Consider the following 15,210-nt stretch of genomic DNA (forward strand, 5'->3'; position numbering starts at 1 on the left):
CTGAATTTCGTGGAAAAAAATGGATTAAATACGGAAGAAGGTTCAAGTGCTTTATCCAAGGAGTAAGGCTCGATACGAGGAATTTTCCAATTAGAATCTGACATCCCACTTTCAACTGTCTGTGATGTCAATTGGATTGCCAATTTCGTCAATTGCGATACTTGTCAACTGCCCCATTCGATTGTCAATGAAGATATACAGCTTCAATCAAGGTCACAGTTTATAAGTTAGTGTTAAAGAATCCATTTGTCAACGAAACAAATTATTTCTTGGCAAAATAGCTTTTTCACCATTTATAAAAAAGAATTATACACAATGAAGATTTATGTTCCTTTACTTAGGCAATGCTAGAGGGCTGCCTTTGATATTTTGTTTCTATTGACATAGGATCGCCCTCTGTCCTATGTTAATTAAAACCAAACTCTTCAAAAAAGCGATATCAATTGTCATACTTTTCCATTGCCACATTCAATTATCAATGAAGATACACAACCTAAACTCAAGCCCATTATTTATAGTTCAGAATTCAAGAATCCAATAATCAATTAAAAAAAAACATGGCAAAAAAATAAATACATTGAATGCTTATGATACTTTACTTAGGCAACGCTAGAGCGCTCAAGTTTTGCTGAAGAAAAGTAAAGAGCAATATTAGAACCTAAGAAGAGTAGAAATAAACTCCTACAATAAGTTAAATTTAAAAACAAACAGAAATTAAAATGAAAAGATAAATTCATCTTCCTTATTTTCTAATGGAAGTGATGTAATTTTTGTTGGATCATGTCATGTCCCATGGTTCCACCTTTTCTTCAAAGAAACCCAGAGAGACCAACAAGGAAGACTACATATTTATCCACAGTCATTATTTGAAACAGTGCACAAAACTTTTTAAGCAGTCAATTGATTCTATCAAAAGAAAATTCCATAGACTCATTGGAGAACCGCTGGGTAAAAAGAATTTAACTGATCACATATCAGGCCCCTAAGTTTTAAGCAGCATAGTGCCATGAAGGATGTCAGAAGAAGTGGCACAATTTTTTAAAGTACTTTTATTGAGTTATTTGTGTTTCAGACAAAAAAAAAGTAAAAAATAATCACATAAAGCTGTAGATGCTTGACGGATTGTGCTGAAAAGGTTCACAAATTTAAGTCTTTGAGCCATGAGTCATAACTTTGTTCTAGTGTGATTTGTGTTCTGGAAAAAAGAAGTTAAAATGCTTAAATGTACTTACTGCTGATTTGTATGCTAAATTTAACTATATTTTCTGACTAATTCTGGCACTTATTGTTTTAGTGCAAGTGATCTTAAACTTCTTGTTGTCAAATCTTTGTTGTTCTTTCAAAATTATTTTTTTAACTACTATTAATAATTTTATAAAATTAATATATAAAATTAATATTATAAAATTAATAAACTACTAAAATAATTTTTTTTAAATTAATGGTGCTAAAAAACTTGTATATTTAGTATCCAAAACTGCATTGGATAATCTTAAATAATCTTAAACTGTTCAAATTTATTTTTGGAACAGTCAAAAGCATCAGAATTTTGCCAAGAAAGAAATAAAATGTATTATTATGGGCAATGGAAAAATGCGTTTTCATTTTTGAATTCAGAGTTCTTTCAAAATTGCGTACTAAATAAATCTTAAGCAAGAAAGTTCCATCTTGATCCCTAGTTTAATCCTTTCAAGAGTTCATGTTGAACCAGGATCTTGAACTTGCTGTTATACACTCAGGCTGAAGAGAATAAAAGCAAGCTTGACCATCGATTTTTAGCTCGATTAGATAACGCGATGGCTTCTCTATCATAGTCCTTTCTTGAGAATTTTCACTAATGTTCATAAACAAAAATATGACCGACATGTTACAAATATTGCAAGTTCTTCCTCAATCTTTCTCCGTGGATTAACAACTGACAAATAAAGAGTAGATATTTGGTTATTAACATGGAGGATGCGATTTATTTCATAGAAATGAAATTCCCCTTTATGACAATTCAGTATGGATCTACGCCTCGACTGGTGTCCTAAAACAGAAATGCAATGTGTTTTAAGTTAGGTTTCATAGTTGTTTGAAGAAATTTGTTTCGTATTTATATTTATTTGAGTATAAGACGTATTGAATTGAGTTTTTTGTTTGTTTTTGTGTACTCCATCTATTGTTGGTTTGGTGGTATGGAACAAAAACCTTTTTAATAAAATACTTGGCTTTTGTTATTCTCCTCAGGAACGTGGCTAATTTGCCAGTTGGCTCCTAGCCTATCTAAAATGCAGACACTTTGAGTGCATAACCACTGTTTATACCCATAGGCAGGGGCGTCCCGAGGGGGGGGGGCCAACATTTTTGGCGGCGAAAATTTCGGCAGAAAGTTTGCAAAATCGGGTGAAATTTAGCAAAATTCTTGATTTCTGCCAAAAATTCGGCATAAATCAGGTAGCGATTTGGTAAAATTTACGAAGATCGCCCCCCCCACCCAATAAATGAGCCTCGGGACGCTCCTGTCCATAGGAAAGGAAATCCGTCAGCGCACCTCAAAGTGGTGAAGGGGTATAAACATGTTAGCAAAATGTATTAAATTTCAGAGGTTTTGTGAGTTAAGTGTACAAAAATAGGTTTGAGAATTAATGCTAAGAAGACTAAGGCGCTAAGATTAGGAATAAGTGAAGATGAAAAGGTGATGTTGGGTAACGAAAAGATTGATGGACATCTTCACTTACCTAGGTAGTCTTATTAGTAAAGACGGCAGGTGCAGTGGAGATATTATAAGCAGAATAGCAAAGGCCAAGGGTGTTTCTTCACAGTTGATAAAAATTTGGAACATTAGGAAGATAAGTTTGTGAACCAAGATTAGAATAGCCTATAGAAAGCTACATTGAAGACAGTGGTCAAGTATGTTTCTGAAGCATGGGCGCTCCCAAAAACGGGGAAAGATTTGCTAGATATTTTCCAGAGAAATTGCCTACGGATTGTTTTGGGTACCCGACAGACTGACAGTATCTCAAACAGTAGGCTGTACGAAAAGTGTGGTTAAATTCCACTTTCTAGGGCTATAATGAGGGAAAGGTTGAGAGGATTAGGGCAAGTTTTGCCGATGATGGATGACAGATTTCCTAAGATTGTCTCTTTTGGTCAAACATCTAGGGCTAAACAAGAAGCAGGTCGTCCTCGGTTGGGTGGGAGGATGTCGTAAGGAAAGATTTAAGGGAAATTCCAGGGTGATTGTAAGGAGAGGCTTTGGGCATTGGGATACAGGAAGAGCGTGCGTAGATGCGTTGGCCTCGGGCAGCTTGGTGCTGCGGTGAGTTTTTAGTAGTAGTAATAATAGATGGTGTCATAACTTACAGAGCATGTATAAGAGATCCGAATAAACGACAGAAAACGAAAATCCGACACTTACTTTCCCAGAAATCTTAGAAAAACTGTTTAATCTCCTGCTTTGTGTCAAAGATAGAGATATTCATACCTAATGAAACTTACATCGTTAGAAAGGGTGAATTTTGTTTTTCTAGTTAAGTAGAGCAGTAGTTGAAGAAAGGACATTTCCTAAAAATATTCAAGCATACCTGCTTTGAAAACATCACAAATCAGCTCAAAGAAAGCAGTATTTTGGTAATGTGGTAGTTTTGAGACTTTCCTGTTGTCCTACTCGCCTCAATTAAACACTTTGTTGACAAGTGGCATGTATTATTTATGCTGTATGTACATTGAATAGAAACCCCTTTGCTTGACAATTAATTATAGAGACTATATACTTTCTTTATTTTAAACTATCCTCCTATTAGCATATCGAACTGCTGTTACATTTAAGGTCCCCTATCAACTTTTACCTTTTTTTTGGAGGGGGGGAGTTCAGATTTATTTATTTATTTCAGATGGAGAGGGTTCATTCTAACAGAAAATAAAAGTTCTAGTGCCGTTTTTAAGCGACCGGAAATATTGTAGGCCAACTAGCCCCTCTCCAACACCCCTTTTTTCCAAAGAAAATTCTAATCCAGTAAAGCCAATGAGAAGCACTTCAAAACTAATAAAACTGTCCCCCTCCCAAATTTTTAACTTAATTAATTGATATCTATCTTTAAAAAAAAAACGCCAAAAGTCTATTTTACCAGTGCATAAATCGAAGGATTTTATTTATTTTAAGCACAATTTGGCCGGTCAGAGAGACGAGTTCTTACACTTTTATTGGGAACAGTAGCATGCCAAACATGCGCCCATGCGAATACATTTTTTTTGTTGAGCAACGTGATATCAGTAGAGTAAGAGGTACCATTTTGCGGCCTTTACGTTCCATGGTAGCTTTCCAAGGCATAGTCTACAGCCAGCGGTTATTTGGCAGTGTATAATGTGGTCAAACAGGGTTTTTTTTCTGTTTTTGTTGTCAATTACACAATGAATGTAGGTCATGAGTTCACAAACACATTCTTAAAACTACACGTGATTAAACACGTTATAAAACTACGTGCTATTTGCTTATGTCCTGTTGGTACCATTCCAAACGAGTGGGGATTCCCCGCCTGTTCCTAAACGTTGCAAAAAAGATAACAGTATGAACGGGGGATTCCCCTCACAATTTTTTTTCAACTCAAAGTTTTTTCAATATTAGTGGGTTTTTTTTCAAGCTGAAACCTGTTTTTTAGGCAGACAAAAAGAGACAACTGATATATTTACTCCTCTCTCTCTCTCTCTCAATTTTTTTGGTTTTTCTAGCTCACTTTAATTTTGGTAGTGAGAGTGTCACCAAATGAAAAAATTTTCCATAAATGTCAGTTATGTATGTATACACTTGCTAGCTGGTAATCACCATTTGAAAACTGCACAATGATTGAGGAATTTTAGGGAAAGTGTAGATTATGGAACCCGTTTAAACTGCATAGAGGATATGCTGTATAAATTCAAGGTTGTAATTCCTGTCATGAAGAGGTGTGTGACTCTCATCCTGGAGGCCACCTATGTTCCAATTGTCATTATGATAAATGTAATCAGTGGGAGAATACATATTCCGGTATGATTGGAAAGAATCCTAAGCGTGATTGTAGTTTATTGCTACGAGATTGGTTTCGTCGTGGTTTTAGATTGTTCTGGGAGATGGAACCGGGTCAACGATTTAACTGTTGGAACAACAAAAGAATATGGTTTCTACGTAATCGTTGTGAAGACAATGGGTGTTATGATTATTAGCCCACTAATTTTTTTTTTGCTGTGACAGAATGTGATTTGCTACTTGAAGAAACTATTTGTGAATCTACTTCAAATAAAAAATTTGAAACATTTGAATTCTATAGAATGAATGAGAATAGTATCATTGACTTTACAAAGAGATATGATAAGAGTGAAGTTACACTCTACTTTAGAAAATGTGACCCTGACTTTGTAGTACATCAGGATCAGTATACTGTGAATTCAGATAATCTACCTGCACTAGTTGTTGTCGACAAATACCAAGTAGTTGATGAAATCTAAAGAGCAGAAAAGTTGCTTTATCATGTCTATAAATTTTTATTAATAAACAATTTCACAAACATTTTTAGAACATTTTATTATTAGGGCACTAAAATCAATATTAAATACACTTGTAAGTATATTTTTCACAAGAAAAGCGTTCAATCAAGGTAAGTCAACGTAGATATCGAGAAACTGTTTGTAGGTGTAGCCACGAGATCTGAACATGAAAAAGGGTAGTGCATGGACGTCACAATGTCTTAGTCTTTATATCCTGTACTCTTTGTTGATTTTGAATAATGGTTTTCCCCCTGATTTCAATAAAGTTGCTGATGTATGGAGCGTAGAATTTATACGATAGGCCAAGAGAATCAAAAAGTTCAATATTCCTCGCTGTTTGAAAGATGCATAGCCAATGACCGGTCTTCAAAGTCGATGGACTGCTATTAACAATGATTAGGGTATTGTTAACACTTGGAATTTTTTCAATGGAGTCCAATGGTATACAATAGGAGTTGTACTGGGGCATGTAAGGATCCATACTAAATACGTTGATTATTTGGTTTGTGTTCATGGTGCTAAGTCTAGTAGAACACTGCCGTCGGGTGTGATCTCCCAATAGGTTTCAAATTGACTCAGAGATATTAGCGTGATACTCTCAGTCAGAACATTGGCAAATGTACACTCTAAACGTACATTCCATGTTCGTACTATGCTTATAACCTGTGTGCCAGAAAAGTCCAAAACAATAACCCCATAATTTTTTAAAAAATTGAATCGGTTATTCCATTTTCAAATAGTTGAGAGTCATGATCTAGGGATTGCATGGTCAACTCGTACAGAGTTCTATAGGATTTTTTGTCAAATTATAGAGTGTACAGTGGAATACCATTCACTTTACACAAAAGGCTAGATAGACCGAAAAAATTAAAATCATGGGGGATTCAGTTCAGGATCCAACAGCACTGCCACTCTTCACAAAGGCCAAAGTGAGTTTTGATGGGATTTCTCCATTGATAAATGATGAATGGGTATAGCTACGAGACCCAGTGGCAATGTGACGTTGATTGGTGATAGTATGGGGGACAAGAAGTTTAATGTTGTTGCCATTGGCTCTTAGCTTTTCCAATGCCAATGCAACAGAGCTAATAACCTGTTGTTTTCGAACGTGAAGAATTGCCGATGTGATAATGACATTTGCATCGGGTGCTGCAGGAAGTGTTTTTCTCAAAATGAAATTCGACGGGGCTAGTTGCAACTTTATGTCAATCTTGATATTGGGGGGTAACCATTGGGATATATTGAATATCTCTTGATTTAATTTTCCAACTAAATGATAGTCATGGGTCACCACAGTAGTCATCTCACCGTCAGTATCAACACCTGATCGTTATTCATAGCCCAATGACTGTCCTCTCAACTCCTTATATGCCTTTGGTGTCATCATCATAAATTGTAAGTAGCTTGCATAGTTGGATAAGATATTGCTAGTGCTCACCAATGTTCTGTTTTTTCATGCATTATTTCGATTTAACTGATTGTGTAGAATACAGTTTTCATAAGTGAGTCCATAGCCAACAGTTAGAGTTAAATTATCTGACGTTTTATTCGCCACAGCATTTAATTCAATAAGTGTTGAGGACACATCAATGAAGCGGTCTTCATTGGAAAATATTTGAAAATGTATATTTTCGAGAGGGGTTGCTGGGGGTGAAATTGTTCATAGTAGCCATACTTGACACTGACATCAACATTTTCAGCATTGAACAGATTCAATGAGGAACTGATTGATGGATGTGATTCCTTGTGGGGGAGATAATTTATCTTAAGAGAAGAAATCTTTCTTTGATCTAAAAATGGGATTTCTCCATTGATAAATGATGAATCGCTATAGCTACGAGAGCCGGTGGCAATGTGACGTTGATTGGTGATCGTATGGGGGACAAGAAGTTTAACGTTGTTGCCACTAGCTCTTAGCTTTTCCACTGCCAATGCAACAGAGCTCATAACTTGTTGTTTTCGGAAGTGGAGACTTGCCGATGTGATAATGACATTTGCATTGTGTGCTGCAGGAAGCGTTTTCCTCAAAATGAAATTCGATGGGGCCATCTGTAACTTTATGTCAATCTTGACATTGGTGGGTAGCCAATGGGATATGTTGAATATCTCATGAATTAATTTTCCAACTAGATGATACTCCTGGGTCACTGCAGTAGTTAACTCACCGTCAGTATTAACACCTGATCGATATTCATAGCCCAATGATTGTCCTCTCAACTCCTTGAAGGCCTTTGGCGTCTTTATCATAAATTGTATGTAGCTTGAATAGTTTGATAAATTATTGCTAGTGCTCACCAATGTTCCATTAATAAATACAATAATCTGTTTGAATTGGTTGTGTAGAATACAGTTTTCATAGGAGAGACCATCGCCAACATTTGGAGTTGTATTATCTGACTTTTTCTTCACCGCAACATTTAAATCAATAAATGATGACGACAAATCATTGAAGCAGTCGTCATTGGAAAATACTGCAAAGTGTAGCTTTAACATAATGGACTGTTGGAGGGGAATTAGTTCATAGTCGCCGTACTTAACAATAACATACATATTATCACATTCGAACAGATTCAAATAGGAATAAAATGATGGATATACTTCACGGGGGGGGATATAAGTCATCGTAAGAGAAGTCCTTCTTTGATCTAACAATCTTTTTCTTCTTCTGCTTATTGGCCTTCGTTGTTTAATTTCTTCTCAAAGTCCTTTTTGATGTCCTTTGCTTCCTTCCTGGGTAAAGCCTGATGAGTGAATGACGCGAACACATCCTTTACAATCCCCCTCCCATTTGTCATGATTTTAGTTGTTCATCAACGACTCTTGCTGTAGATCTAATATTTTCCTTAACACTCTCCTAGATATTCTTACTTAACCCCCAGTCCTATAATGTAGAGGCAGCAAAATTCGATGCAGCAGGTACAAGATATTTTTTGGCAAGGGGTAGTGCAGAACGAAATAGCCTAGCAAACCAGCTACCAAGACCATAGCCAGACATTTTAGTCCGCCTCTTGTAGTAGTCCAATCCATTGCCTATTTGACGTGGAGTCAAAGCAGCAACATAGCAATCGATATCGGGACAGACAAATGGAATTCTACTATTGTTCATTTTAGGTGATTGTGCTGTCGTTGACAATGGATCGAAAATGACATGTAATCACTGCTAAGCCCTTTTTTATTGCTAGAGGATTACCCAATTCACTTCTTAGGGTTAAGTGACAGAGTTCCAAATATGAAGTGTTTACAAGAATATACTGAAGATGCTTTATATTATAGTGATGAACAAGTTCATGAGTTGTTTTTCGTTCAAGAACACGTAAGAGGGGGACATTTGAATTACCGACTCTCGACGTTTCCACAAAGGATGCATAAAGAAATATGCAAGAGTCCGAGGCAAAACCAGGTGGATAATCAGCAAAAATAACTTGATCCATCTCGTAAACGATGCCAGCATTTTTCCCATTGATAATATTCTGTTTAAAGCCAAGAACATCTCTCAGATTATCATTGGGAATAATTGTTTCAGTGTCAACAGGTGAGCTAATGTAAATCCTATCATGTTCCAATGAATAATTAAAGTGAAATGTGCCGTTCCTTCGATATGGGTTTTATTTATTGATTGCACGACCCAAATCCCACATATTATCATATTCTATATATTTTAATCCGACATTTGCATAGCCCTTAGATTTCAGTGTTTCAACCCATTTATAGTCGACTTACCCCAACCCATTCATAGTCCAATCGAATAGTATAACTTTTATATCATACACACGATCCTTTCTCAGGAATTCCTAGGTATTTTTAAGAATACATTCGACAAGAGACCCTTCATATGCACCGTCAAATTTGATGACGAGGGAAAGTTTTTTCCAAAAATAATTTGTTGTATTCAACTCATTGTAGAGAAAATTAGAAATGTTGGAAATGAATGTCACATAGAGATCCTGGGTCTTTGTCAATATCTTCAACATCGATCCAAGAATCAAAATCAGAGTTATATCCTAGCCACCGAACAAGTAAATGTTTCTTACCCCTGTGAGTACGTGTCTTTAATATCTTTTCAATTTGATAGATATCACTAGCATTTTTAACTTTTTGCAATTCATAGTCATAAAAGCCGCCGAGAATCTCTTTATCTTTGGTATCACGCAGGCGATAAGTTATGGGTCTAGTGTCTAGGATTTTTGCCACTTTAAAAAGTTCGCTGGACCACAAGTAATTCCCCTTTTCAAAAACATTAGTTGTTCTATTAATTCGAACAGTATCACCAACATTGACTTTATTTTTCTTATTGACATCTGATTCCTTGGAATATTGTTTAAGAAAGGTGTCAATTGTATCATGATCAGAATGATGAACTTCCATTGGCGTAGAGTTTGACAACGATCGATGAGGTCGTTGATTATAAATCAACATGATTTTATCCAGATCATGAATAAAAGCCGGTGTACTTTTAAATGTAAAATATCTTGAAATTAAAATTCTAATAGTTCTTATAAATCGTTAGGACATTGCGGAATTTATAGGACTTTGACTATGATCTAGCAGTGTACTACATTTATCTATTACCTCTGTAACAATATAATTAACAAATTTAATACCGCGGTACGTTTGAATTCTTCTGTACTAATCGTTTCCAAAAATACTTTTAACGCCCCGAGCAGCATCAACGCCTCGCTTTGACCGCAAAGGCATTGCACATGTATTATAATTATAAACACTCATTTTAAGTAGGGTGTATTTATACGGCAGATTATGACGTCGTTGAATTTCATCTAGACAGGAGATCTGCTTGCATTATATGCAATGGGAAAAAGGCTTTAGTTTTTCTATATTGATTGGCACGAAGTCTATGATTTCTATGCAGTGTAACTTGATTCATTTTGTAGATAGTCTTGTACATTTTTAGTGTGAACACCAGTGACATTGGACAGAGTTGTAGGTGAACTTAAAACTCCCTGCTTTACAAATATTTTCGTTAGCACCTTTAAGAAGCTCACCCATTTTGAACATAAACATGTCGTGTAACTTCCGCTACCCTTTTGCATACTGGCTCTTGGTGGTGTTGGTAATGGAGACGTTGAATTGATACGTCTTCGCTTTTGTCTAGCTATCAGGGGTGTACTAGTATTTTCCAAAATTGATTTAAAAACCTTATTCTTCTTCATTTCTTAATGCTTTCAATGTTGTTGATGATGATGATGATGCATGTTTATTTAATTTTTTTAGAATTTATCTATTGACAATAAGACTTTTGGGGAAGTTTAATGTATTTAGAAAGTTGTATAGATGAGTGTCAAATGATAATAGCCCTTTACGATTTTTAACCATGTCATAGATTAAATCAAGTAGATTATAGCTCTTGCCCTGAATTATAATCCCTTCCCCATTGCTCTCAACTTGAATATGATCTTGACCACTTTCCAAGAGATAGATTAGGAGTCGTGTTATTTGTGCACGATATGAGTGGGGCATTAGATTTACAATTTTCAATACAGATTAATCCAATTACTCCTTCGTCAATTGTGTTCCAGCAGGAGCAGACTCTTGAGAAGTTGATTATTTTTTGGGATCAGCAGCAGCAGCAGTGGGATTCAACTGAAAGGACTTGTGTTTATCCTCTCGGCGAAGTGTATCTTGAAGTAAAATCATTTTTTTTTTATCCTCAATAGTTTCATTGTCAAGGAATTTACTCAGATTGTCTTCAAAGTGTTCGACGGGTGAGAGAGCGAGTTCTATTGGAGTCAATTTATAGGGTTTTGCCATTCTCACTAGAGAAAACCGTTTACACGTCCTGCAATTATTGGCAGTAAAGGCGTGAAAAAGCTACCGCCCGCCTGAAAAAGTCATTTCCTTTTAAAATTATTTCCTTCCTTTTGAGAGGCCCCTGTACGTACGATGCAATGATGTTGCTTCGCCTGCTGCTTAACTACTTATGGCATTTTAACATTACCCGTAGTCAAATTTAAACAAAGTTCGGATATTAGACTAATGAAATCGTTGTTAATACTGTGTTTGAGTATTGCTTTCCTAAGTAGAAGTTATGAAGTGCTTAAAGCTGAAAACAAATGTCTAGTTTCATGTAGTTTCTTCAGCGTCATGATAGCGACTAATAGGTCTCTTTAGTGTTCACAGAGAGATATACTGTAATTTCATTGTCAAAAATATCCGTGACTTCACGCAGATCCTCGGGTGTATTTTGATTAAGATCCAATAGGATGTAGCCGTGGGGTTTATTAGTTGCCTGATTGTATGCCGAGAGCAGATATTTAGAGGAACCTGGATAGATTTGTTTATTGAGCGTTCTTAGCGAGCTAGAATCACGAACAACTCTGTATATGATATAGTAGGTACAGTTCAAAGCAAGTGTTCGCATACATTTGCTCTGATGAAAGAGATTGTGTAGAACCAGAGTAACGGAAATCTGTTCATGATGAGAGTGAACAGTGAATAATTGCAACATTTGCTGGGACCATTGTTCAATAGATTCAGCCAGATCGTCAATGATCAGCCAAGAGTTTGGTTCAATAATTCTGAAAACATCAAGTCCCTGTATGAATTGTATCTGCACCAATCCCATGGCAGCAATTGCTTCTATTTTATCGTATGACTCCTACCAAATACTGTAGCAATATTAGATTTTTTTCGGCTTTTCCGCAAACATTTTATCGCAATTTTTTATTATTTTAGTTAAGAGTGTTGTTTTGCCCGACATTGAGGGCCCACACAGAAAAGATCTGAATGGTGTTTTAAATTGATACATGTTCCCTTCAACAGATCACCTGGACAACTAACTGTAGACCCTAATTGTCTAATGACTATATAATTTCCCTACTGCTACTCTGTTCTTCAAGAAGAATAAGAAAACGAATAAAGAATCATATTTTCTTTTATTATATACATAAGAAAGTAACAATACTTAAAAAAAGCACATTAAACATGAAAAAATACACTTTTTTTTAAATTTAATTATAAAAAAAATACAACATTTACATGGGCACAGAGAGAAAAAACACTTGAATACTTTTTTTTTGTTTATTTATAGATAAAAAAAATACAACATTAGAAAAAATATCACTTTTTTTTAATGAAACATTTACAAAAAAAAATCTGCTCTAAGTCAAAAAGATAACTTTGATAGTGGCGGTGCGCCCCCCGCTGGCGGCCGCCCCCCCGGGCCACGAGGCCCCCCCCTCCAAAGTCCGCGAGCCCCCCCCTCCAAAGGCCGCGAGGCCCCCCCTCCAAAGGCCGCGAGGCCCCCCCAAAGGTTTTAGTAAATAATTTACAGGACTTTGTTTAAACCGAGACTTTCCCTATGGGTAACACATTCGGCCCGGTCTGAAGTTAAATAGTGACCAAGGGGGAGGGTGGTCACACCGTCTTGACAAACATAGACCTTGTCGGAGATGGTACTCATGGCAATTTTTTCTACATTTACAGTAAAGTTCCTGTATTTGAGAGAACGAATTGCCAGCAATTTGGCTCGTGGAATTGTATTTTCAACAATACAATTCCTATAAATGTCAATGTCGAAATTCTTATCCACATAGCGCGTGGGTACTCCTTTACAACGTTTCTTGATTTCCTCGTCGTGTGTCTGTATAAAGTACACCTTCGGACTTACAAACATACCACGGGAAATCATGTCGCTTCCCGTTTCTGATTTAAAAAATAAAAGCTGATTTGGTTCCCGACGTTTCACTAGCTCTGGGTAAAGACCACCCCAATTGGTGTAGTCCATCCGTGAGCTGATAATTTTACCGTGCGCCAAATCATAAATTATATTTGGAGTTTTTTCTTTTAACATTAGAGAATCCGTGTCCCCGTATCAAACCTCTACTTGTCCCTTTTCCGGCCATTGTACCCTAGCCAAATTGTAGTAGGATTCCAATATGAGTTTTTCTTAGATCTCTAAGATCGCACTGCCTGCAGCAATATTTTTATTCAAGACAATGCGTCTTTTTTTCCTATTCAATAGTACCATGTCCGGGCCAATGAGTGAGAAGGAAATGTAAATTGGATCGGCAATATTTCAAGCCTATTGTTTGGGATTAGTCATGACTTAAAAACAATTCCTATTACGAATAACCTGACAAATTTTGCCAAAATTTGAAATCAAAATGAGTATATAAATTACTTTTTAAGCTTTCGTCTACGCTGTTGAACGTTTCTTGACACAGGTGTCAACAAACGTTTTTAGATATGGTTTTTGACTAAACTGGAGTGCTCTGTGAACCTTTGTGACGTTGAAACCGTTGTTGCACATCTATTTTAAAGCTACATGATGTACAACTATGTTTTTTTGGCAGAAGGTCAGCAATAAGTTTTTGTTTTGAAGGTGACCAATGCAATCCGTCCACCTCGACTAAACGCCTATTGCGGGGGCTCAAAGAGTCCCTAGTCACAGGTCTATTGATGCACGGGAAAACAAAATCCTTTACTGAATCGTGAAGCTCGATTGGTATCTCTCCATCAATTTCAAAAAAAAATCCAACCGGGCCATTCTCCTCAACACTGTCAATGTTGGGGAAATGGGGAGCTTGAGGGTCATTGAGCCATTTATAGTCACCGCAAGGTAATGGATAATGGGACATGGCCAAGGGGTGGAGAGAATTCATATCAAGAAAAACTGCATCCGATTTTGTCCCCGTCTTCTCTCCTTTTGAATCAGTTTCCCAGATACGATCCCCATGAAAAACAAAACCACCCCTCATTGACCTTTCAATGAACAGGTACTGATCAATGTCAATGATTAGCTCAATTTTTTCCCCACTAATTTTTAGGATGAGGTCCATCACTAGATGAGGAGATGAAAAACACTATCCCAAATCAAGATTAAATTCCTCATAGATTTTATCCGTATTTTTACACATAATGTCTAACAAAGTTAACACATCACTCGATGAATACAGCTTGCAGTAGTCAAACCCATTTTTACACCCTCCCTCTGCCCAAACTTTTTTAGCAAAACTGTATTCATTGGGGGTGCACCTACGGTCATGTAAACTGTCGTAAAACGATTCAATCGAAGGAGAAGTTTCCTCGGCGAATCTCGACATGGAACAATAATAATCATAAGGATAGATGCCCTTGACCGTCAACAAATCATATAAATCATTTGGAAATTGTTGCTTGAGAAGGGGGAAAGCATTGCAACCGTCATCGTTTTTCTGCACTTGAATTAATTTGCTCAATGATTTTGGGAAAAAACTGTATGAATCTAAAAAGCGAATTTTATTCGTGTACTCAACGTCGGCTTCAGCAAATTTCCACATAGATTCCAAAACAAGCAACTGTTCCGATGACTTAGGAACGGTTTTGTACCTAAATTTGTCTATCACCAATGCATCATCCACTCTTTCGTGTCTTTGAAGATGCGCCAATGTTATTAGCACATACTTCAGATCATAGTAAGAGTTATGCATAAAACACGGAAAAAAAAGCTGCTGTTTAATTTTTAAATTACATGAATTGTGAGCCCACCCTCGAAAGTTACTTTTTCCCGTTGAATTGGGGTTAATAAGGTGATTGTTATCCTGGACAAAGTCTTTTTGGGCAAGAGCACTCCTAAATAAACAGCAAATTCTTCCCTTTTCAAGTGCCAGCTGCTCTTTATCTGACAATGTCATCAGGTAATTGATGTGACGCAATCGTGAAATTGCGCCGTTTGCTGTTTTTGTTACAGAAACCAATAGCTTTTCCATACTG

The 15,210-nt window shown here is 36.5% G+C and overlaps 1 long non-coding RNA gene across 1 annotated transcript in view; it reads right to left on the reverse strand.

The window, feature by feature from the left end:
* LOC148952509 (uncharacterized) overlaps positions 1–15,210 on the reverse strand; it is a 95,501-nt gene that overhangs the window by 46,668 nt on the left and 33,623 nt on the right. The window lies entirely within an intron of this gene.

This window comes from Artemia sp. Qi Xiang Cuo, chromosome 5, assembly GCF_049724085.1.
Source record: "Artemia sp. Qi Xiang Cuo chromosome 5, ASM4972408v1, whole genome shotgun sequence".
Lineage (NCBI taxonomy): Eukaryota > Metazoa > Arthropoda > Branchiopoda > Anostraca > Artemiidae > Artemia > Artemia sp. Qi Xiang Cuo.